At 48.1% G+C, this 26803-nt stretch overlaps 1 pseudogene; it reads left to right on the top strand.

Moving 5' to 3' along the window:
• Positions 1-13615: 13615 nt before the first annotated feature.
• LOC147971269 (uncharacterized) overlaps positions 13616-26803 on the top strand; it is a 40880-nt pseudogene continuing 27692 nt past the window's right edge.

Below are 26803 nucleotides of genomic sequence, written 5' to 3' on the forward strand. Positions count from 1 at the left end.
TTGTTATTTGTTATATCCGGCCCCATTTAAATTGTGTAGATAGTATAGTTTTGTTATGCTTCACCTCTTGCCATGTTAACCAACCTTTAATATTGTTGAGCACCTAACCGAGAGTGAACTAAATAATTGATGTGGTGTTCCATCAATATGCAACTCCGTTGCATAATGAGCTCCACTTAATTTGTAGGATTGTTTGTGCACTTTGCCATGCCATGCTTCTGTAAACAGGACATGCATCATACTTGGTTGTGCATCATGCCATGTTATGTGGTGGTTGTTTACTTTGTTGTTTGTTTTCTTTTCGGTGTTGCTTCTTCGGGTTAGTTCCAATAACGTCGTGTTTGTGAGGACCCGTTCGACTATGTCCGTTTGTCTTGTTCATGGACTCATTCTTCTTCCTTGCGGAATTTCAGGCAAGATGACCATACCCTCGAAATCACTTCTATCTTTTGCTAGATGCTCGCTCTTTTGCTATGCCTATGCTGCGATACCTACCACTTGCCTATCATGCCCCCCATATTATTGAGCCAAGCCTCTAACCCACCTTATCCTAGCAAACCGTTGTTTGGCTATGTTACCGCTTTGCTCAGCCCCTCTTATAGCGTTGTTAGTTGCAGGTGAAGATTGGAGCTTGTTCCATGTTTGGAACATGGTTATTTGTTGGGTATCACAATATCTCTTATTTAATTAATGCATCTATATACTTGGTAAAGGGTGGAAGGCTCGGCCTTATGCCTGGTGTTTTGTTCCACTCTTATCGCCCTAGTTTCCGTCATATCGGTGTTATGTTCCCGGATTTTGCGTTCCTTACGCGGTTGGGTTATAATGGGAACCCCTTGACAGTTCACTTTGAATAAAACTCCTCCAGTAAGGCCCAACCTTGGTTTTACCATTCGCCACCTAGCCTTTTTCTTTCCCTTGGGTCTGCCAGCCCAAGGGTCATCTTTATTTTAAACCCCCGGGCCAGTGCTTGTCTAAGTGTTGGTCCAACCCAGAGCACCGTGCGGGGCCGTCCCTTGGCAACTTGGGTTACGTTGGCTCCCGTACGCTTAGCTTATCCGGTGTGCCCTGAGAACGAGATATGTGCAGCTCCTATCGGGATTTTTCGGCACAGCGGGTGGTCTTGCTGAACTTGTTTTACCATTGTCGAGGATGTCTTGTAACCGAGATTCCGAGTCTGATCGGGTCTTCCCGCTAGAAGGAATATCCTTCGTTGACCGTGAGAGCTTGTGATGGGCTAAGTTGGGACACCCCTGCAGGGATTTGAACTTTCGAAAGCCGTGCCCGCGGTTATGGGCAGATGGGAATTTGTTAATGTCCGGTTGTAGAAAACCCGAAGTTGACCTTAATTAAAATACATCAACCGCGTGTGTAACCGTGATGGTCTCTTCTCGGCGGAGTCCGGGAAGTGAACATGGTGTTGGAGTTATGCTTGACGTAGGTTGCTCTAGGATCACTTCTTGATCATAGATTCTCGACCGTGCTTTTGCCTTCTCTTCTTGCTCTCATTTGCGTATGTTAGCCACCATATATGCTAGTTGCTTGCTGCAGCTCCACATCATACCTTTACCTTACCCATAAGCTTAAATAGTCTTGATCGCGAGGGTGTGAGATTGCTGAGTCCCCGTGACTCACAAATACTTCCAAAACCAGTTTGCAGGTGCCGATGTTACTGAGCAGGTGACGCAACCAAGCTCAAGGAGGAGCTCGATGAAGATCTTGTCCTTTGTGTTGTCTCGTTCTAGTTGATCAGTAGTGGATCCCAGTTGGGGTCGATCGGGGATCTGTGTAGCATTTGGGGTAGTCTTCTTTTATTTTGGTTCCGTAGTCGGACCTTGATTGTATCTGGTTGATGTAATGTTTTTATTCATGTAATTGCGTGAAGTGGCGATTGTAAGCCAACTATGTATCTCTTTCCCTTATGTATTACATGGGTTGTGTGAAGATTACCTCACTTGCGACATTGCTTTCAATGCGGTTATGCCTCTAAGTCGTGCTTCGACACGTGGGAGATATAGCCGCATCGAGGGCGTTACATAAAACCTCTCCGTCCTCCACCACCGTACCATCCTCCCTCCTGATCTCCTTCAGCCTATTAGTTCTCTTCCTCCCGGACGCCACCGATTGTAAGTATTTAATGTTCTTATTTCCACCTTTCAGCCACCACATATGTGCTCTTTGTTTGAGTTCTGTATACTTCTTCTCCTTCAGCTCTTCAAGTAAGCATCTAAGCCTTCCTTCCTCCCTAATTTTTGATTCAGACACCGCCTCCTTCATGCATCTTTCTAGGTCCGTACGCACCTTTTTTATCTTTTCATCTAACACTCCCAGAACCTCTTTAATCCAGGTACTCATTTTCGATGCCACTCCTTTTAGTGCTTGCGTCACTCCTCCCCAGTCCGCCAAGCAACCACTCTCCCAGGCTTCTTTCACCACATCCTCACATCCCTCCTCCTGTAACCATCGGGCTTCAAATCGAAACAACCGGACTCCTCTCTTCCATCCCCTATCGACACCCTCCATATGCACCACAATGGGCCGGTGGTCTGAGTGTCTAGGTTCACCATTTACCACCACATAATTTGGGAAGCTCTCACACCATTCATTATTTGCTGCTGCCGGTCAAGCCTCTCACATATGTATGTTTTTAATTCCTTGCTGTGGTTTCTCCACGTATACATGTCACCCTCAAATCCAATGTCCCAGAGCCCACAGTAGTGGAGAGCCTCTCAAAAACCATCCAAATAGTGTTGTGGTCGATCAGCCCCTCCAACTTTCTCAAAGCTCATGAGGATTTCGTTAAAGTCTCCGATACACATCCACGGTCTCCCACTCTGGTGTTGGTTCTTCAGAATCTTTAGCAGTCTCCATGTCTCCTTCTTCCTCTCCATCACCGATTCTCCGTACACCCCTGTTAATCGCCATATCAAACCATCCTCCTGGCTAACATCCACATCCACATGCCTCCTTCCAAAGGATCTCAAGGTCACATCCACACCTCTCCGCCAGAACAGTGCTACCCCTCTCCCACTTCCATCACCCTTCCACGATACCATGTTGGCGAGCCCCAACGACCACCTAAACTTCCCCAATTCCTTCTCGTTCAGTCTTGTTTCACATAGGAACAGAATGTCGGGCTCCTCCACTCTTCCCAATTCGAGAAGAGAGCAAACTGCCGGGCCATTCCCAAGCCCCCGGCAGTTCCAACTGATGATTTTAATTGCTCCCGGCAGGGCTGTTCGGACAGCCCGGCCGATATGCTTGTGGGTTTGTTGTTCACTGCATTGCCTACTTCCTCAACTATCACTGATTGCTCCACTATGTGTACAGCGCCTCCACACTTCCTACCCTTCTTTGAGAGGTTGACATCGTCAGTTTCCATGTCTTCCCCATCTCTTTTTCCCAACTTAACTAGCAGACTGTCTTGTGAGATCATCTCCTCCAAGCGTGGCTTCCTCTTAAACTTTCTTCCAGATTTGTCTTTCCCGTCATTCCTAGTCATCCCCTTCTCCTGCGCATTCTCCTCACCATATTTCTCCTTGTTGTCCCTACCCGTATTACCTTCCTCTTCTGCATGTTTCTGCTCTACTTTCTTGGCCTTCTCATTAAGAGGCAGGTCCACTGCCATGTTGCTCTGTTCCCCGCCTCGGTGTCTACCTGCAGAAGGCACAAACTGGAGGTTTTTTGTTGCCTTACTAGCTGCTGTTTTCTCTACATTCCCAGTCAATTTCAGTGGGCTCGTGACCTCCTTCTCCTCATCACATGTGCCCCTTCCATTGTCCCTCGAATTCGTGGCGTCTTTTTTCCACGATGCTGCGTTGCTTCCCGATCCACCAGAGCTCTTCCCCCAGCTATATTGTCTCCTCTCACCTTTGCCATGAAACCCCAGCTTCCCTTTTCCTCCACCCATACTTCTACTATCATTAAAGCCTATGATGTCCTGCCATTTACCCTTGCTCCCGTCTTCCCCTTTTCTACTACTCTCCTCCGCCCTCATCCATGGTCCGAATTGTGGAGCCTCTCCCCTACTGGGTTTCTTGCTGCACTCCTCCCCATGACCGATCACACCACAAGTATAACAGAAATCAGGCATATACTCGTACTCAAACCTACACCAGAGCAGGTCTTTCTTCTTCTTCCTCTTATCCTCCCCCATCTCCACCCCATCATCGCCTTCCCCCTCCGCCTGCTTCTTCTCCCTATCCAGGACGAAACCCCTCATGAGTGGCTCATTGATATTCAGCTTGACCTTCACCCGGAGGTATTTCCCCACTGCCTTTCCATCATGCCCCACATCCACATCCACACATTCATGAAAGTCAGCACCAATTCGTTCTCCTGTGAGTCTATTCATATAACCAAGAGGCAGCCCAAAGACACGGATCCACAAGGTGATAAGCTTAAATTCATACTCACCCACTGTCTTTTCCGGATCAAATTCTTCCATGACGAGCAGTTCCTTGTCAAACCACCAGGGTCCCTCCTCAAGATCACGCCTCCACCCCGACGCCCGCCGAAAGGTAAACAAGAAGATGTTGGACTCCAGTTCTTTGCACTGCAGGCCTTTGATGGGGCACCAGATTCTACCCAGTGTTTGCCCTACCACTCCTGCATGTGCTAGCTTCTCCGAGAACAGCTTCCCCACCGCCTGGGGATCATCAGGTGTCCAGTTATACGCCTTCCCCTTCTCTGTCTGTCCGACCTTCATTCCCCTTCTCTCCGCTACCGAAAGTTTCAAACCTCTCATCAACCCTTCGACATCCTCCATCTTTGCTTCTCACCCCCACACACCAGATCAGGAAACCCTAGGGACGAGCAGAAGGTGTACGACCGCGATCCCTAGTACGCGGAAGGTTTATGGTGGTTGAGGACGGAGTATGGATGAGATGATTTGCAGGGCACCGTCCTTGAGGAATGAGAAACGACAGAAGACGGCGACCGGTGGTGCTGTCCAGGCCAGAACCCTAGCGAGATCGGGATCACCCCCGAGATCGCCCGTCCGTGATGTACGCTAACCGTCACCATGTTCTAAGCTTTTCACCCATTTTGGCAATCGATGCCAATGGGGGAGAAGTTTCAGAGAGTTTTGTGGAGGTTTCAGAGAGTTTTGTGGAGAAGTCTTTAGAGTTTTCTCCTTGTTTTGGTTTTGTTCCTAAGCATTTGCATCTCATACGCATGCATCATTGGTTGTTGCATTGCATGATGATGCATAATTCCTTATATAAACTCTCTTGAAAGTGATTGTCATCAATTACCAAAACGAGGGAGATTGAAAGAACATGGTGATGCATCTTGTCTGCATGCTGATCAGGTTCTTTCCCAATCTGATGCATATGTGCAGCTTGTCCGATGCTTTATTTGTGGCTTCCTTGTAGAATCAGATTAAAGTTTATTTCCTGCCATGTCTATCTATGCGCTTCCTTGTAGAACTGTATAGAAGTTTATTTCTTTCCATATTTTAATCTATATGTACGTGCTACAATCAAACTCCTCTAGTCTCGTTTAAAAAAAAACCCTCCTATAGCCTCACGCTCATATCCTTTTGACGTATATATACTTTTTTATGTTTCTTTGGTCGTACGTGTGCACATATATTATGTAACGTGACGTAGTTCTGGACGGACAAAATTTAGTACCATCTTACGTATATGTTTTAAATTCGAACTGAAAACGTAAATTCACGAAAAGAAGCGTATTGTGACGGTGAACCCGACAAAGTCAATCCGTGCTTTATTATTAGAGAAAGATTTAATGTTTTTTGGTTTTCTTTTTTCTTTTTTTTCTTTTTCTTTACTTTTTGTTTTTTAGTCACACTTTTTTGCTTTTTTTTCTTTTCTCTGATTTTTCCTATGATTCTGTCTTCTGGTTTTTTTGCTGTTTACTTTTTTTCTCTTTTTTGTGCATTAAAGAAATGTTCATCATATATTAAGAAAGTGTTAACTGTATATTAATAGAATGTTCAGCGTATCTTAAAAAATGTTCAATGTGTTTTGGAAATTGTTCAGCCAATATCACAAAAATCTTCAACTTGTATTTAATTTTTTCGTGTATATAAAAGAATGCTCAGTGTGTATTAAAATTGTTTAGCACATATTACAAAAATACTCAATTCATGTTAAAAATTGTTTAGCGTATATATTTGTTTCATGTTTTCCAATTTTTGTTTGCTTTTTAAAAATGTGTTCCCGCTTTAAAGGTTCTATTTGCATTTTGATTTTTTTTTTCACATTTTCAAACATTATTTGCATTTTTTAAGAAAATTTGTTCACTGTTTTTCCAAGAAAGGTTGAAAATTTTGAAAAGAAAAACAGATCTGCCACTGTAGCTAGTGAGTAATGCTAGACTTACGTAAGAAAGCTACATACGTTTACGTAATAACCATCGTGAAAGGTTAGGATTGGTTGTTAGAGGAGGCTGGGGCCCACCCCCCTAAAACTGTGGGGGGGGGGGGGGGGGGGTAGCTAGTACTTAAGCTTTAGCGCTGCGTTTAGTGGGAGTAGCCAGCTCTATCAACCATTCTCTGTAAACTGACGTTCTGAGCTCGACTCCACGCGCCTTCTTTTTTTCCGTTAAGATTTACATCGCCGCCTGCGAATGGGCCGGCTTTTTTTCTTTTCTCTGATTTTTCCTATGATTATTTCTTCCATTTTTTTTGCTGTTTACTTTTTTTTTCTCTTTTTGTGTATTAAAGAAATGTTCATCATATATTAAAAAAATGTTAACTGTATATTAATAGAATGTTCAGCGTATCTTAAAAAATGTTCAATGTGTTTTGGAAATTGTTCAGCCGGTATCACAAAAATATTCAACCTCTATTTAACTTTTTTCGGTGTATATAAAAAAATGCTCAATGTGTATTAAAATTGTTTAGCGCATATTACAAAAATACTCAATTTGTGTTAAAAATTGTTCTGCGTATATATTTGTTTTCATGTTTCTCAATTTCTGTTCACTTTTTAAAAATTTGTTCCCGCTTTAAAGGTTCTATTTGCATTTTGAATTTTTTGACATTTTCAAACATTCTTCGCATTTTTTAAGAAAAATTGTTCACTATTTTTCGAAGAAAGGTTGAATTTTCTTTTGAAAAGAAAAACAGATCTGCCACTGTAACTAGTGCTTAAGCTTTAGCGCTGCGTTTAGCTCGAGTGGCTATCAACCATTCTGTGTAAACTGACGTTCTGAGCTTGACTCCACGCGCCTCCTTTTTTTCTGTTAAGATTTACGTCGCCGCCTGCGAATGGGCCGGCTTGTCCCCCCACCCACCTTTGTGTTCCTAAAAAGAAAACTTTGTGCCACCTTCAGCGGAAGCTCTATTATTGGACGCCTGCGGGCGTACAATAGGAGCTCTCTACATGACCCATTGGCCTCGAATTTTTGGATTGGATCAGCGATCCAAAAGTCAGTCTCCATCCAAACACGATTTGATGCCTGAGTATCTCCGCAAAGAGTGGCTCCATCTCTACAGGCCAAAGCTTTCAGCCACAAAGGAATCTGGCACAGTCATACCTCTTCGACCCACCAAAAATAAAATTGCATCCACCATCACAGATCAAGAAGGTTATTTTGGTCAAAAGCAGCACCTAAATTTTAGAACGTTAATCCTCAGCAAACGTTCGCTACCACGCAATGGCATCTGTGAGCATGCGGTTTTCAGAAAAAGCGTGGCAGTCTTTTAATTTTAGTGCAATTTTCGTCAATAAGTGCCATCTTTTGGATCTGGATCCTGTGGCTCTGGAGCGTTCGCTTGGATCTCACCCCAGCGAATGTCAGCCAGTTAACATGACCGAAATTTTAAGATCACAGAGGACACCAGAGGAGAGCGGCCAACGAGTTTTGCCTGGTCGCTGATGATTCAACGATGACGTCACTCACGTTATCACCAGCTTCACAAAATATCTGGTGCACCGGAGCTTGTGGTGCTACCGGTGCACCGAACTCATATTATGCTTTTAAAATATAAAAAAAAATTAGCACACTCACACAACATCATTGTAGTGTCGGAGTAAATGACCACGGATAGCCTAGCCAGCTCCCCTTGGCTCTCCTGAAAAATTATAGACCGAGCAAGCCTCCAAACACCCAAGGCGTGGGGCCGCCTTCCCCCAGCTGGCTACCTCTCAAGCCGGCTGCACGAAGGTGGCCCGACCCTAAAATCCTCGTGAAGAAAACCACAAGAGGACCGGCTCCAAGAAGCCGGCCACGAGAAGGCCGACTCCAAGAAGCCGGCCCCCCCAGCAGGCGGTTAAGATCGTGCCCTCAGAGTCTGCACCCACATAACGGCGATGAGACGGGGCGTGGCTACAGTGAAGCCTGCCACTCCCAAATCCCGGGACGCGCATGGCCACAGTGCGTCGTACGGGGCGGCCATCACCCGTCCGACACGGCACTGTTGCCATATTGACCATGACGCCACCCACGGCGAGCTGTCAGTACGACCCGTGGGTGGCGGGCCCCATCCGTCTAGGCTGCCCCGAGAGCCACCTCGTCAGCCTGGGGTGTGGCCGACTCCCAATAGCCGGCTAGTTTCCTCCCTCGAGGGAGGCGCCTCATTAAGAAGACAAGACGAGGTAAGACTACAGTGATAAGCCGCCCGGCAGCGGCACCGTAGCCATGCTTACCACGACAGAGCCCTCGTCACCAGAGGCGAGGCAACAGTAACCAGCCCCCGACAAGACCCCCAAGCGGTGGGATCGGCCTGTCGACCAGAAGGCCGGCAGCCGGCGGGTCCACCAGTCGGCGGGCCCCATCGGCCGGCGGAGAAGCCGGCGGGCGTAGACGCAGACAGCTAGGGCCCATGCCCACCTGGATTACCATTGTACCCCTGGGGGGTAGGCCTATATAAACCCCTCAGGGTGCCCATGCAAGGGGAGATCTTTTTCGAGGAGTTTTAGACACCACATCGAGAGGAGAAGTAAGCTAGCCTTGCCCTTCTTCTCCCTCTCACCGAACAGCTCAAGGAGCCTCTTGTAGCTACTTGTCGATCTAGTGACCATGCGGAGACCCCGCAGAGCAGCAGTAGGGGTGTTATCTCCACGGAGAACCCCGAAACTGGGTAAGATCCGCCGGCGTGCATGTCTTCGCCTTATCCCGTTTCCAGGCACCGGCGACGTTTTATTGGCTCCCACAATGATAAGCCACCCATTGGCATATGTCGCATCAACCACCCGACATTTGGCGCCCACCGTGGGGCCGGGTGCATCGTCGTCCGGAGACCTGTTCTGGACGGGAACCCTCTTCCTTCCCAGCGAGCGTAGCCAGCTCGGCTCGCCCAATGGCGCTTGCCCCGACGCGCTGCAAGGCATCGCCGACGCCTGCGCGGCGAGCTGCCTCGCCGATCTTCTTGGCGAGGCTCGCATCTCTGCCGAGCCCGCGTCCGACGCGGGCACAGGCTGCCCCGAGAGCCACCTCGTCAGCCTTCTCGACCAACTACACGTCTCCGGCGAGCTTGCCGCGGACTTGTAGTCGGTTGGCTCCACCGACCCGATGCTTGTCGACTCTGACACGACGTCGCTTGACGCCTTCCCCACCAACGTAGTAATCATCAACGACCCTCTTCCTCGAGCCGACAGCAGCGGCAGCGCCATCACCGAGGTACTGGTCATCAGGCACGGTGCCGCCTCTGGCAAAAACGCCCACGACGCCCTACAGACGGCGCTGCACGACTTGTCCGCCCCCATCCCGGCCGACGCCGACGCCAAGACACTGGAGGCGCGCCGCCTCGCCCTCATTGCGGAGGGCCAGAAGCTAGCCTCCATGAGACGCCTCGCCAAGGCTCACCAGCGCGAAGTCGACCGCGCCGCTTTCGGCACACCGCTTCCCGACGGGCCGAGCCGCGTCGGCGTCATCAAGAAAGCGGCGCGGCTATCGCCGACATGCTGGGAGCAGACCGCCCAGCCTATGCCACGCCTCTCGAGAACCTATGCGCCGCCCAGGTGGCCGCAGATGAGCTGGATGGACTGGGGCCCGACGAGCTCCCCTACATGACCAGACGCATCCAGCAGCTTATCGACGCGGCCACAGAGCGGCATGAAGCCGGTGTCCGCGCCGAAAGCCCCCCCCCCCCATGCCGAAAGCACGGTGCGACGTCCCGAACGCCGACTGCAGGCAACACCCGCGCAAGGAAAGAAAAGGAGACGGCTGCCAGCCGCAGCCGGACTCGAATCTCCATCGAGCGTGACGCAGAAGGCCGCCCTCGAGCTGTGGAGTGGCGGGGCGACCCGCCTCCTCCTCCGCCTCGAGGGGAGAGATATCCTACTCCGCCGCCTGTCACGCATCCGACTCTCAGCGGCCGACTGGGCCGCCGTGAAGGAGTAGGCGAGAATGACGCCCGCCACCGGATCGACCGCCTAGCGCGATCCCTAGCTCTAGAAGAAGAAGATGATGTCGGCCCGCCTTGCTTCGGCCCCCGCATCCGCGACGAGCCCTCCCCAAAGGGTTCTCGCTCCCAAGAGACACGCCCAAGTACAACGGCTCCATGAAGCCAGAAGATTGGTTGATTGACTACTCCACAGCGGTTCGCATAGCGAACGGTAACAGGCGTGTTGCCGTGAAGTATGTCCCCCTCATGCTCCAAGGCACGGCGCGCACCTGGATCAATAGCCTCAAGCCTTACAGCGTCAACAGCTGGCTAGACTTCACAGAAGCCTTCATCCGCAACTTCACCAGCACCTACAAGCGGGCTCCCAAGCCCTGACGGCTCTCCTTGTGTGTCCAAGGGCCCAACAAATCAACTTGCGACTACCTCACGCGTTGGGCCGAGCTCCGCAATTCCTGCGAAGGGGTGCACGAGGTTCAAGCTATAGAGTACTTCACCGCCGGGTGCCGAGAAGGCACCCTCCTCAAGCACCGACTCCATTCCGACGAGCCGACTACCCTCGACGAGCTGCTAGTCATAGCTGATAAATACACCACGGCCGATTCCTCAATGAAGACCGAGCTCCGAGTAGACGCCTCCGGGAAGGTGCTCGCTCCGAGTCCCAAGACGCCGGCAGGAGACTCCAGCCGACGCCCGTACCAGAACGACCACAAGCGCAAGGCTCCCATGCCGCCTTCCGCCAGTCGGCAGGTGGCCACAGTCAAAGGCGAACAACCCGAAGGGCGGCCCACACCCAAGAAGCAGAAAGGCAGCAGGCCGGCTTGGCAGCCGGCTTTCTCCTACGAGCAAGCACTTGATGCCCCTGCAAGTTCCACAGCGGCGCGAAGCCTTCAAACCACATGACCCGGAAATGCCACTAGCTCACGCGAATCTCCAAAGGTGAGGGGATAGTACCGCCTCCGCCTGCTGGTCAGCCGCCTCCGGCCCCTCAGCAGCCGGCCGCTCGACCAGCAGTCGGGGCTATTCAAGACGAGTTCCCCGATGAACATGCCGCCTACGTCGTCTTTACGAGCCAACCAGAAGATCGGCGTAGCCGGCGCCGATAGCACCAAGAAGTCAACGCAGTTGCCTCCAACAACCCCGAGTTCATGCACTGGTTAGAAAGGCCTATCAGCTGGAGCCGGGCTGATCACCCAGAGGTGATGCCGTCTCCCGGCTCTTACGCATTGGTCTTGGATGCCACCCTCGCAACAGAAAGGCGAGCTGCCCGTTTCTCCCGCGTGCTGATAGATGGCGGGAGCAGCATCAACATACTGTACCGTGACACCATGGAGAAGTTGGGCATCAAGACGAAGCAGCTCATGCCCACTCGGACTGTGTTCCATGGCATCGTACCCGGCCTATCCTGCTCCCCAATCGGCAAGATCAAGATAGATGTCCTCTTTGGGGACAAGGATCATTTCCGCCGATAGGCAGTATGTTTTGAGGTAGTGGATCTGGAGAGCCCTTACCACGCGTTGCTTGGCCGACCTGCTCTGGCCAAGTTCATGGCCGTACCCCACTACGCCTACCTCAAGATGAAGATACTGAGTTCCAAGGGCATCATCACCATAACTGGAGACTACAAGAAATCCTCCGAGTGTGCGACAGCTAGTAGCCGGCTGGCCGAGTCCCTCGTAATTGCTGAAGAGAAGAAGATGTTGGATCGAGTCGTGGCCATGGCCGGCAAGAAGCCGGCCCTGTCCTCGGACCCCAAGAAGTGTGATGCCCAAGGTTCTTTCCAACCAGCCAAAGAAACAAAGAAGATACCTCTGGACCCGGAGCACCTAGAAAGGTTTGCCACCATCGGGGCAAACCTAGACAGCAAATAGGAAGGCGAGCTCGTCGATTTCCTCCGTGAGAATCGGGACATCTTCGCATGGTCCCCCAAGGACATGCCGGGTGTTCCGAAGGAATTCGCCGAGCACAAGCTACACGTCCGAGAAGGTGCAAAACCAGTCAAACAGCCCATCCGCCGACTATCGGAAGAGAAGAGAAGGATTGTAGGAGAAGAGATAGCCAGGCTCCTGGCAGCCGGCTTCATTATGGAGGTTTTCTTTCCAAAGTGGCTCACCAACCCGGTCCTCGTGCTGAAGAAAAATAATAAGTGGCGCATGTGTATAGACTACACTAGCCTCAACAAGGCCTGCCCCAAAGATCCTTTCGCCCTGCCAAGGATTGATCAAGTAATAGATTCCACAGCCGGATGCGAGCTGTTGAGCTTCTTGGATGCTTACTCAGGCTACCACCAGATAAAGTTGGATCCAGCTAACCGCCTGAAGACCGCCTTCATCACACCATTCGGAGCATTCTGCTACCTGACTATGACATTCGGCTTGAGAAATGCCGGTGCCACTTTTCAGCGTTGCATGCAGAAATGCCTCCTCAAGCAGCTCTGCAGAAATGCCCATGTCTATGTAGGCGATATTGTGGCGAAGACCGAGAAGCGTGGCACCTTGCTGGAAGACCTCAGGGAGACATTTGAAAACTTGCGCTGGTTTCAGATCAAGCTCAACCCCGAGAAATGCGTGTTCGGAGTACCGACGCGGTATCGAATGCAACCCAGTGAAGATCAAGGCCATAGAGAGAATGGAGATTCCCACCAAGCTACAAGACGTCCAGAAGTTCACCGGATGCTTGGCTTCCCTGAACCGCTTCATCAGCCGGCTTGGAGAGAAAGCTCTCCCCCTCTACCGACTCATGAAGAAGTCCACTCACTTCGAGTGGAACGACCAAGCAGACCAAGCTTTCCACGAGCTAAAGAAGATGGTGACCACGCCGCCTGTCTTGGCGGCACCGACTGAGAAAGAGACCATGCTCCTTTACATTGCCGCCACTAGCCGGGTGGTCAGCACAGTTATCGGGGTCCAGCACCCAGAAGAAGGCCGAGCTCAGCTAGTCCAGAGGCCGGTGTATTATTTAAGTGAAGTATTATCCGCCTCGAAGCAGAACTACCCACACTACCAGAAGATGTGCTACGGTGTGTACTTCGCCACTAAGAAGCTCAAGCCCTACTTTCAAGAGCACCCCATCACGGTCGTATGTACTGCCCCGCTCGCCGAGATCGTAGGCAGCCGGGATGCATCCGGCCGGGTGGCAAAATGGGCCATTGAGCTAGCTCCCTACACGATCTTCTACCAGCCTCGCACCGCCGTTAAGTCCCAAGCACTAGCCGACTTCCTCGTCGACTGGGCCGAAACCCAGTACCTGCCACCGCCCCCCGACTCCACTCACTGGCGGATGCACTTCGATGGGTCCAAGATGTGCACCGGCTTGGGAGCCGGCATCATCCTCACCTCTCCCAAGGGCGACAAGCTCAAGTACACATTGCAAATTCATTTTGCCGCCTCCAACAATGTGGCCGAGTACGAGGCGCTCATACACGGGCTCCGACTAGCCAAAGAGCTGGGCATCCGCCGGATCCTGTGCTATGGCGACTCGGATTTGGTGGTCTAGCAGTCATCTGGCGACTGGGACGCCAAGGACGCAAACATGGCGAGCTACCGCTTCCTCGTACAGCAAATCAGTGGATATTTTGAAGGATGCGAGTTCCTCCACGTGCCACGGGCCGACAACGGGCAAGCAGACGCCCTGGCACGAATAGGCTCCACCCGGCAAGCTATACCAGCCGACGTTTCTCTCCACCGCCTCCTGAAGCCGTCTATCAAGCCGTCTCCAGAATCTGATTCCATCTTCGTGTCGCCTGGCCCCGATGCGGTCAGGTCCGACTTGGGGAACCAAGCAGGCGGCTCGGGGACTTCGACAGGCGTCCCAGGGACTGCCATAGTCGCACCCGGCCCGGGAACTTCGGAACTCGGCCTGGGGGCTACTGCAGCCGGCCCGGGGACTGCATCGACACAACAGGTGGTGGCCGACTCCAACTCTTCACCACCCAGCCCAACCACCCTGGTCACAGTAGCAGTTTTGACAATAGAAGAAGTCACAGTTGTTGGGGAACGTAGTAATTTCAAAAACATTCCTACACACACAAGATCATGGTGATGCATAGCAACGAGAGGGGAGAGTGTTGTCTACGTACCCTCGTAGATCGGCAACGGAAGCGTTGACCCAACGTAGAGGAAGTAGTCGTACGTATTCCCGATCCGACCGATCCAAGTATCGAACATACGGCACCTCCGAGTTCTGCACACGTTCAACTCGGTGAAGTCCCTCGAGCTCCGATCCAGCAAAACGTTGAGGGAGAGTTTCGTCAGCACGACGGCGTGATGACGGTGATGATGTTCTACCGACGTAGGGCTTCGCCTAAGCACCGCTACAATATGACTGAGGTGGAATATGGTAGAAGGGGGCACCGCACACGGCTAAGGAACGATCACGAAGATCAACTTCTGTGTGTCATGGTGTTGGGGAACGTAGTAATTTCAAAAAAATTCCTACGCACACGCAAGATCATGGTGATGCATAGCAACAAGAGGGGAGAGTGTGATCTACGTACCCTTGTAGACCGATAGCGGAAGCGTTAGCACAACGCGGTTGATGTAGTCGTACGTCTTCACGGCCCGACCGATCAAGCACCGAAACTACGGCACCTCCGAGTTTTCACACGTTCAGCTCAATGACGATCCCCGGACTCCGATCCAGCAAAGTGTCGGGGAAGAGTTCCGTCAGCACGACGGCGTGGTGACGATCTTGATGTTCTACCGTCGCAGGGCTTCGCCTAAGCATCGCTACAATGTTATCGAGGATTATGGTAGAAGGGGGCACCGCACACGGCTAAGAAAACGATCACGTGGATCAACTTGTGTGTCTAGGGGTGCCCCCTGCCCCCATATATAAAGGAGCAAGGGGAGGAGGCCGTCCGGCCCTATTGGCGCCCCAAGGAGGAGTCCTCCTCCTAGTAGGAGTAGGACTCCTACTAGGAGGGGGAAAGGAAGTGGGGAGGGAGAAGGAAAGGGGGGCGCCGCCCCTCCTCTCCTAGTCCAATTCGGACCAAGGGGGGAGGAGGCGTGCGGCCCACCCTATCTGCCCTTCTCTCTCTCCACTAAGGCCCATATGGCCCATTACTTCTCCCGGGGGGTTCCGGTAACCCTCCGGTACTCCGGTTTTCTCCGAAATCACCCTGAACACTTCCGGTGTCGGAATATAGCCGTCCAATATATCAATCTTTATGTCTCGACCATTTCGAGACTCCTCGTTACGTCCGTGATCACATCCGGGACTCCGAACTAACTTCGGTACATCAAAAACTCATAAACTCATATAACTGTTACCGAAACCTTAAGCGTGCGGACCCTACGGGTTCAAGAACAATGTAGACATGACCGAGACATGTCTCCGGTCAATAACCAATAGCGGAACCTGGATGTTCATATTGGCTCCCACATATTCTACGAAGATCTTTATCGGTCAGACCGCATAACAACATACGTTGTTCCCTCTGTCATCGGTATGTTACTTGCCCGAGATTTGATCGTCGGTATCTCAATACCTAGTTGAATCTCGTTACCGGAAAGTCTCTTTACTCGTTATGTAATACATCATCTCACAACTAACTCATTAGTTGCAATGCTTGCAAGGCTTGTGTGATGTGTATTACCGAGAGGGCCCAGAGATACCTCTCTGACAATCAGAGTGACAAATCCTAATCTCGAAATACGCCAACGCAACATTTACCTTTGGAGACATCTGTAGAGCTCCTTTATAATCAACCAGTTACGTTGTGACGTTTGGTAGCACACAAAGTGTTCCTCCGGCAAACGGGAGTTGCATAATCTCATAGTCATAGGAACATGTATAAGTCATGAAGAAAGCAATAGCAACATACTAAACGATCGGGTGCTAAGCTAATGGAATGGGTCATGTCAATCACATCATTCTCCTAATAATGTGATCCCGTTAATCAAATGACAACACATGTCTATGGTTAGGAAACATAACCATCTTTGATTAACGAGCTAGTCAAGTAGAGGCATACTAGTGATATTTAGTTTGTCTATGTATTCACACAAGTATTATGTTTCCAGATAATACAATTCTAGCATGAATAATAAACATTTATCATGATATAAGGAAATAAAATAATAACATTATTATTGCCTCTAGGGCATATTTCCTTCAGTCTCCCACTTGCACTAGAGTCAATAATCTAGATTACACGGTAATGATTCTAACACCCATGGAGCTTTGGTGCTGATCATGTTTTGCTCGTGGAAGAGGCTTAGTCAACGGGTCTGCAACATTCAGATCCGTATGTATCTTGCAAATCTCTATGTCTCCCACCTGGACTAGATCCCGGATGGAATTGAAGCGTCTCTTGATGTGCTTGGTTCTCTTGTGAAATCTGGATTCCTTTGCCAAGGCAATTGCACCAGTATTGTCACAAAAGATTTTCATTGGACCCGATGCACTAGGTATGACACCTAGATCGGATATGAACTCCTTCATCCAGACTCCTTCGTTTGCTGCTTCCGAAGCAGCTATGTACTCCGCTTCACATGTAGATCCCGCCACAACGCTTTGTTTAGAACTGCACCAACTGACAGCTCCACCGTTTAATGTAAACATGTATCCGGTTTGCGATTTAGAATCGTCCGGATCAGTGCCAAAGCTTGCATCAACGTAACCATTTACGATGAGCTCTTTGTCACCTCCATATATGAGAAACATATCCTTAGTCCTTTTCAGGTATTTCAGGATGTTCTTGACCGTTGTCCAGTGATCCACTCCTGGATTACTTTGGTACCTCCCTGCTAGACTTATAGCAAGACACACATCAGGTCTGGTACACAACATTGCATACATGATAGAGCCTATGGCTGAAGCATAGGGAACATCTTTCATTTTCTCTCTATCTTCTGCATTGGTCGGGCATTGAGTCTTACTCAATTTCACACCTTGTAACACAGGCAAGAATCCTTTCTTTGCTTGATCCATTTTGAACTTTTTCAAAACTTTGTCAAGGTATGTGCTTTGTGAAAGTCCAATTAAGCGTCTTGATCTGTCTCTATAGATCTTAATGCCCAATATGTAAGCAGCTTCACCGAGGTCTTTCATTGAAAAACTCTTATTCAAGTATCCCTTTATGCTATCCAGAAATTCTATATCATTTTCGATTAGTAATATGTCATCTACATATAATATCAGAAATGCTACAGAGCTCCCATTCACTTTCTTGTAAATACAGGCTTCTCCAAAAGTCTATACAAAACCAAATGCTTTGATCACACTATCAAAGCGATTATTCCAACTCCGAGAGGCTTGCACCAGTCCATAAATGGATCACTAGAGCTTGCACACTTTGTTAGCTCCCTTTGGATTGACAAAATCTTCCGGCTGCATCGTATACAACTCTTCTTCCAGAAATCCATTCAGGAATGCAGTTTTGACATCCATCTGCCAAATTTCATAATCATAAAATGCGGCAATTGCTAACATGATTCGGACAGACTTAAGCATCGCTACGGGTGAGAAGGTCTCATCGTAGTCAATCCCTTGAACTTGTCGAAAACCTTTTGCGACAAGTCGAGCTTTGTAGACAGTAACATTACCATCAGCGTCAGTCTTCTTCTTGAAGATCCATTTATTCTCAATTGCTTGCTGATCATTGGGCAAGTCAACCAAAGTCCATACTTTGTTCTCATACATGGATCCCATCTCAGATTTCATGGCTTCAAGCCATTTTGCGGAATCTGGGCTCACCATCGCTTCTCCATAGTTCGTAGGTTCATCGTGATCTAGTAGCATGACTTCCAGAACAGGATTACTGTACCACTCTGGTGCGGATCTTACTCTGGTTGATCTACGAGGTTCAGTAGTATCTTGTTCTGAAGTTTCATGATCATCATCATTAGCTTCCTCACTAATTGGTGTAGGTGTCACAGAAACTGGTTTCTGTGATGTAGTACTTTCCAATAAGGGAGCAGGTACAGTTACCTCATCAAGTTCTACTTTCCTCCCACTCACTTCTTTCGAGAGAAACTCCTTCTCTAGAAAGTTTCCGAATTTAGCAAAAAAAGTCTTGCCTTCGGATCTGTGATAGAAGGTGTATGCAATAGTTTCCTTTGGATATCCTATGAAGACACATTTCTCCGATTTGGGTTCGAGCTTATCAGGTTGAAGCTTTTTCACATAAGCATCGCAACCCCAAACTTTCAGAAATGACAACTTTGGTTTCTTGCCAAACCACAGTTCATAAGGCATCGTTTCAACGGATTTTGATGGTGTCCTATTTAACGTGAATGCGGCCGTCTCTAGAGCATAACCCCAAAACGATAGCGGTAAATCAGTAAGAGACATCATAGATCGCACCATATCAAGTAAAGTACGATTACGACGTTCGGACACACCATTACGCTGTGGTGTTCCGGGTGGCGTGAGTTGCGAAACTATTCCGCATTGTTTCAAATGTACACCAAACTCGTAACTCAAATATTCTCCTCCACGATCAGATCGTAGGAATTTTATTTTCTTGTTACGATGATTTTCAACTTCACTCTTAAATTCTTTGAACTTTTCAAACATTTCAGACTTATGTTTCATTAAGTAGATATACCCATATCTGCTTAAGTCATCTGTGAAGGTGAGAAAATAACGATATCCGCCACGAGCCTCAACATTCATCGGACCACATACATCTGTATGTATGATTTCCAACAAATCTGTTGCTCTCTCCATAGTACCGGAGAATGGTGTTTTTGTCATCTTACCCATAAGGCACGGTTCGCAAGTACCAAGCGATTCATAATCAAGTGGTTCCAAAAGTCCATCAGTATGGAGTTTCTTCATGCACTTTACACCGATATGACCCAAACGGCAGTGCCACAAATAAGTTGCACTATCATTATCAACTCTGCATCTTTTGGCTTCAACATTATGAATATGTGTGTCACTACTATCGAGATTTAATAAGAATAGACCACTCTTTAAGGGTGCATTACCATAAAAGATATTACTCATATAAATAGAACAACCATTATTCTCTGATTTAAATGAATAACCGTCTCGCATCAAACAAGATCCAGATATAATGTTCATGCTTAACGCTGGCACCAAATAACAATTATTTAGGTCTAATACTATTCCCGAAGGTAGATGTAGAGGTAGCGTGCCGACCGCGATCACATCGACTTTGGAACTATTTCCCACGCGCATCATCACCTCGTCCTTAGCCAATCTTCGCTTAATCCATAGTCCCTGTTTCGAGTTGCAAATGTTAGCAACAGAACCAGTATCAAATACCCAGGTGCTACTGCGAGCATTAGTAAGGTACACATCAATAACATGTATATCACATATACCTTTGTTCACCTTGCCATCCTTCTTATCTGCCAAATACTTGGGGCAGTTCCGCTTCCAGTGACCAGTCTGCTTGCAGTAGAAGCACTCAGTTTCAGGCTTAGGTCCAGGTTTGGGTTTCTTCTCTTGAGTAGCAACTTGCTTGCTATTCTTTTTGAAGTTCCCCTTCTTCTTCCCTTTGCCCTTTTTCTTGAAACTAGTGGTCTTGTTGACCATCAACACTTGATGCTCCTTCTTGATTTCTACCTCTGCAGCTTTCAGCATTGCGAAGAGCTCGGGAATAGTCTTATTCATCCCTTGCATATTATAGTTCATCACGAAGCTCTTGTAGCTAGGTGGCAGTGATTGGAGAATTCTGTCAATGACGCAATCATCTGGAAGATTAACTCCCAATTGAATCAAGTGATTATTATACCCAGACATTTTGAGTATATGCTCACTGACAGAACTGTTCTCCTCCATCTTGCAGCTATAGAACTTATTGTAGACTTCATATCTCTCAATCCGGGCATTTGCTTGAAATATTAACTTCAACTCCTGGAACATCTCATATGCTCCATGACGTTCAAAATGTCGTTGAAGTCCCGATTCTAAGACGTAAAGCATGGCACACTGAACTATCGAGTAGTCATCAACTTTGCTCTGCCAGACGTTCATAACATCTGGTGTTGCTCCAGCAGCAGGCCTGGCACCCAGCGGTGCTTCCAGGACGTAATTCTTCTGTGCAGCAATGAGGATAATCCTCAAGTTACGGACCCAGTCCGTGTAATTGCTACCATCATCTTTCAACTTTGCTTTCTCAAGGAACGCATTAAAATTCAACGGAACAACAGCACGGGCCATCTATCTACAATCAAACATAAACAAGCAAGATACTATTAGGTACTAAGTTCATGATAAATTTAGGTTCAATTAATCATATTACTAAAGAACTCCCACTTAGATAGACATCCCTCTAATCCTCTAAGTAGGGATGGCAATTTTATCCACGGATATGGATACCCATGGATATCCGACCCGGTTGGGCAAGGGTATGGAGCACATTTTTGCCCATGGGTCCATGGATATGGATACCCACGAACAGCCATGTTGGGCATGGTTATAGTTTGTGCTCCATGGATATCCAATGGATACGCGTACGACATGTGGGGCCATATGCTAGTGATAGTAGAAAGAGCGAATCAATGGGAAATGGCGGGAAATATGCAACTTGTTCCACGAGCTATATGCTGGAGAATCAACCTCTAGTATGTCACACTTAAGGACTCATCGTATTACTTGTTGCCTACTTATGCATGTAGCTTATGTTGTCATTTGTGAGTGAATGATGATGAGTTAATTTGCTATTTGGGAAGGCTTCATGCTGACTTTTCTATGCCCATGGAGCTCCATGGGTATGTGGGTATCCAGTGGGTTCGGACATGGGCACAAGTTTTGCCCATGGATAATTTGGTGGATGGGCAGAGGGTAGGAAGATGGGTCATGGGTTGGATTTGGACCAGCTCCACCCGCCCCAAACCCGGCCCATTGCCATCCCTACCTCTAAGTGATTACGTGATCCAAATCAACTAAACCATGTCCGATCATCACGTGAGATGGAGTAGTTTCATTGGTGAACATCACTATGTTGATCATATCTACTATATGATTCACGCTCGACCTTTCGGTCTCCGTGTTCCGAGGCCATATCTGTATATGCTTGGCTCGTCAAGTATAACCTGAGTATTCTGCGTGTGCAACTGTTTTGCACCCGTTGTATTTGAACGTAGAGCCTATCACACCCGATCATCACGTGGTGTCTCAGCACGAAGAACTTTCGCAACGGTGCATACTCAGGGAGAACACTTCTTGATAATTAGTGAGAGATCATCTCAAAATGCTACCGTCAAACAAAGCAAGATAAGATGCATAAAAGATAAACATCACATGCAATCAATATAAGTGATATGATATGGTCATCATCATCTTGTGCTTGTGATCTCCATCTTCGAAGCATCGTCATGATCACCATCGTCACCGGTGCGACACCTTGATCACCATCATAGCATCGTTGTCGTCTCGCCAATCTTATGCTTCCACGACTATCGCTACCGCTTAGTGATAAAGTAAAGCATTATAGCGCAATTGCATTGCATACAATAAAGCGACAACCATATGGCTCCTGCCAGTTGCCGATAACTTGGTTACAAAACATGATCATCTCATACAATAAAATTTAGCATCATGTCTTGACCATATCACATCACAACATGCCCTGCAAAAACAAGTTAGACGTCCTCTACTTTGTTGTCACAAGTTTTACGTGGCTGCTACGGGCTTAAGTAAGAACCAATATTACCTACGCATCAAAACCACAACGATAGTTTGTCAAGTTGGTGCTGTTTTAACCTTCGCAAGGACCGGGCGTAGCCACACTCGGTTCAACTAAAGTTGGAGAAACTGACACCCGCTAGCCACCTTTGTGCAAAGCACGTCGGGAGAACTGGTCTCGCGTAAGCGTACGTGTAATGTCGGTCCGGGCCGCTTCGTCCAACAATACCGCCGAACCAAAGTATGACATGCTGGTAAGCAGTATGACTTATATCGCCCACAACTCACTTGTGTTCTACTCGTGCATATAAAATCAACACATAAAACCTAGGCTCTGATACCACTGTTGGGGAACGTAGTAATTTCAAAAAAATTCCTACACACACGCAAGATCATGGTGATGCATAACAACGAGAGGGGAGAGTGTGATCTACGTACCCTTGTAGACCGACAGCGGAAGCGTTAGCACAACGCGGTTGATGTAGTCGTACGTCTTCACGACCCGACCGATCAAGTACCGAAACTACGGCACCTCCGAGTTTTAGCACATGTTCAGCTCGATGACGATCCCCGGACTCCGATCCAGCAAAGTGTCGGGGAAGAGTTCCGTCAGCATGACGGCGTGGTGACGATCTTGATGTTCTACTGTCGCTGGGCTTCGCCTAAGCACCGCTACAATGTTATCGAGGATTATGGTGGAAGGGGGCACTGCACACGGCTAAGAAAACGATCACGTGGATCAACTTGTGTGTCTAGGGGTGCCCCCTGCCCCCGTATATAAAGGAGCAAGGGGAGGAGGCCGGCCGGCCCTATTGGCGCGCCAAGGAGGAGTCCTCCTCCTAGTAGGAGTAGGACTCCTACTAGGAGGGGGAAAGGAAGTGGGGAGGGAGAAGGAAAGGGGGGCGCCGTCCCTCCTCTCCTAGTCCAATTCGGACCAAGGGGGGAGGAGGCGCGCGGCCCACCCTAGCTGCCCTTCTCTCTCTCCACTAAGGCCCATATGGCCCATTACTTCTCCCGGGGGGTTCCGATAACCCTCCGGTACTCCGGTTTTCTCCGAAATCACCCTGAACACTTTCGGTGTCCGAATATAGCCGTCCAATATATCAATCTTTATGTCTTGACCATTTTGAGACTCCTCGTTATGTCTGTGATCACATCCGGGACTCCGAACTAACTTCGGTACATCAAAAACTCATAAACTCATACAACTGTCATCGAAACCTTAAGCGTGCGGACCCTATGGGTTCGAGAACAATGTAGACATGACCGAGACATGTCTCCGATCAATAACCAATAGCGGAACCTGGATGTTCATATTGGCTCCCACATATTCTACGAAGATCTTTATCGGTCAGACCGCATAACAACATACGTTGTTCCCTTTGTCATCGGTATGTTACTTGCCCGAGATTCGATCATCGGTATCTCAATACCTAGTTCAATCTCATTACTGGCAAGTCTCTTTACTCGTTATGTAATACATCATCTCGCAACTAACTCATTAGTTGCAATGCTTGCAAGGTTTGTGTGATGTGTATTACCGAGAGGGCCCAGAGATACCTCTCCGACAATCGGAGTGACAAATCCTAATCTCGAAATACGCCAACCCAACATTTACCTTTGGAGACACCTGTAGAGCTCCTTTATAATCACCCAGTTACGTTGTGACGTTTGGTAGCACACAAAGTGTTCCTCCGGCAAACGGGAGTTGCATAATCTCATAGTCATAGGAACATGTATAAGTCATGAAGAAAGCAATAGCAACATACTAAACGATCGGGTGCTAAGCTAATGGAATGGGTCGTGTCAATCACATCATTCTCCTAATAATGTGATCCCGTTAATCAAATGACAACACATGTCTATGGTTAGGAAACATAACCATCTTTGATTAACGAGCTAGTCAAGTAGAGGCATACTAGTGACGTTTAGTTTGTCTATGTATTCACACAAGTATTATGTTTCTAGATAATACAATTCTAGCATGAATAATAAACATTTATCATGATATAAGGAAATAAAATAATAACATTATTATTGCCTCTAGGGCATATTTCCTTCACATGGGGTGCCCCCTTGCCCCCGTATATAAAGGAGGGAGAGGGGGAGGTGCGTCCGGCCCTATGGGTGCGCCTGGAGGAGTCCTACTCCCACCGGGAGTAGGACTCCCCCTCTTGCCTTGTTGGAAAAGGAAGGGGGAAGGGAGAAAGAGGAAAGGGGGGCGCCGCCCCCCTTCCTTGTCTTATTCAGACTAGGGGGGAGGGGGCGCACGGCCTGCCCTGGCCGGCCCTCCTCTTCTCCCTTATGGCCCATGTAGGCCCAATAACCCCCGGGGGGGGGGTTCCGGTAACCCCCCGGTACTCCGCTAAAATCCCGATTTCACCCGAAACGTTTCCGATATCCAAATATAGGCTACCAATATATCAATCTTTATGTCTCGACTATTTCGAGACTCCTCGTCATGTCCGTGATAACATCCGGGACTCCGAACAACCTTCGGTACATCAAAACACAAAAACCCTAATTACGATCTGTAACGCCCTCGATGCGGCTATATCTCCCACGTGTCGAAGCACGACTTAGAGGCATAACCGCATTGAAAGCAATGTCGCAAGTGAGGTAATATTCACACAACCCATGTAATACATAAGGGAAAGAGATACATAGTTGGCTTACAATCGCCACTTCACACAAATACAAGAATAAAGCATTACATCATCCAGATACAATCAAGGCCCGACTACGGAGCCAAAATAAAAGAAGACTACCCCAAATGCTACACAGATCCCCGATCGACCCCAACTGGGCTCCACTACTGATCGACTAGAACGAAACAACATAAAGGACAAGATCTTCATCGAGCTCCTCTTGAGCTTGGTTGCGTCATCTGCACGGTATCATCGGCACCTGCAAACTGGTTTTGGAAGTATCTGTGAGTCACGGGGACTCAGCAATCTCACACCCTCGCGATCAAGACTATTTAAGCTTATAGGTAGGGTAAAATGTATGAGGTGGAGCTGCAGCAAGCGACTAGCATATATGGTGGCTAAACATACACAAATGAGAGCGAGAAGAGAAGGCAAAGCACGATCGTGAAACTATGATCAAGAAGTGATCCTAGAACAACCTACGTCAAACATTACTCCAACACCGTGTTCAGTTCCCGGACTCCGCCGGAAAGAGACCATCACGGTAACACACGCGGTTGATGTATTTTAATTAAGGTCAACTTCAGGTTTTCTACAACCGGACATTAACAAATTACCATCTGCCCATAACCGCGGGCACGGCTTTCAAAAGTTCAAATCCCTGCAGGGGAGTCCCAACTTAGCCCATGACAAGCTCTCACGGTCAACGAAGGAATAGACCTCCTCCCGAGACATTCCGATCAGACTCGGTATCCCGGTTCTACAAGACACTTAGACAAGTTAAAACAAATCCAGCAACACCGCCCGAATGTGCCGACAAATCCCGATAGGAGCTGCACATATCTCTTTCTCAGGGCACACTCAGATGAGACTAGCTACGAGTAAAACCAACCCTCAAGTTTCCCCGAGGTGGCCCCGCAGGCAGCTCAGTTCGGACCAACACTCAGAGGAGCACTGGCCCGGGGGGGGGGAGGGGGTTAGAATAAAGATGACCCTTGAGTCTGCAGAACCCAAGGGAAGGTGGTAGGTTGTTAGTGCAAATGGTAAAACCAAGGTTGGGCATTGCTGGAGGAGTTTTATTCAAGGCTAACTGTCAAGGGGTTCCCATTATTACCCAACCGCGTAAGGAACGCAAAATCCAGGAACATAACACCGATATGACGGAAACTAGGGCGGCAAGAGTGGAACAAAACACCAGGCATAAGGCCGAGCCTTCCACCCTTTACCAAGTATATAGATGCATTAATTAAATAAAAGATATTGTGATATCCAAACAAGTAAACATGTTCCAACCAGGAACAACATCTCCATGTTCCAACAAGGAACAAACTTCAATCTTCACCTGCAACTAACAACGCTATAAGAGGGGCTGAGCAAAGCGGTAACATAGCCAAACAACGGTTTGCTAGGACAAGGTGAGTTAGAGGCTTGGTTCAACAATATAGGAGGCATGAAAAGCAAGTGGTAGGTATCGCAGCATAGGCATAGCAAAAGAGCGAGCAACTAGCAAGCAAAGATAGAAGTGATTTCGAGGGTATGATCATCTTGCCTGAGATCCCGCAAGGAAGAAGAACGAGTCCATGAAGAAGACAAACGGACGTAGTCGAACGGGTCCTCACAAACGCGACGTTATCGCATTAGCGAGAAGAAATACACCGGAAAGAAAGCAAACAACATAGTAAACAACCACCCCATAAACATGGCATGATGCACAATCAAGTATGATGCATGTCCGATTTAATGAAGCATGGCATGGCAAGATGCACAAACGATCCTACAAATTAAGTGGAGCTCAATATGCAACGGAGTTGCATATTGAAGAAAACACCACATGACTTATTTAGTTCTCTCTCGTTTATGTACCCAACAAGGTTAAATGTTGTTAGCATGGCAAGAGGTGAAGCATGATGAAACTATCTAATCTAGGCAAGTTTAAATGAGGCCGGAACAACAAAACAGCAAGTCCGGAAACTCCACATATGCATATATTAGGTTTGGTACTGTTCTGCCCTAAACATAATTTTAGAGTTGTTAAACATGCTAGATGAGTGCATCATGTTAAACTAGGCATTTTTCTACCCCATTTACATATAAAGTTTGTTAAATTCCGAGTTACGGTTATTTAGTTATGAAATAAAGCATTTTAACATGGCATAGGAGCAAATTTAACCAGACAACATTTTAAACAAGTCAAACATTCATGAAAGTTGAAAATTATTAAACTAGATGAAAATAT

Source organism: Triticum urartu, chromosome 5A, assembly GCF_056163025.1.
Source record: "Triticum urartu cultivar PI428250 chromosome 5A, HENAU_Tu73, whole genome shotgun sequence".
NCBI lineage: Eukaryota > Viridiplantae > Streptophyta > Magnoliopsida > Poales > Poaceae > Triticum > Triticum urartu.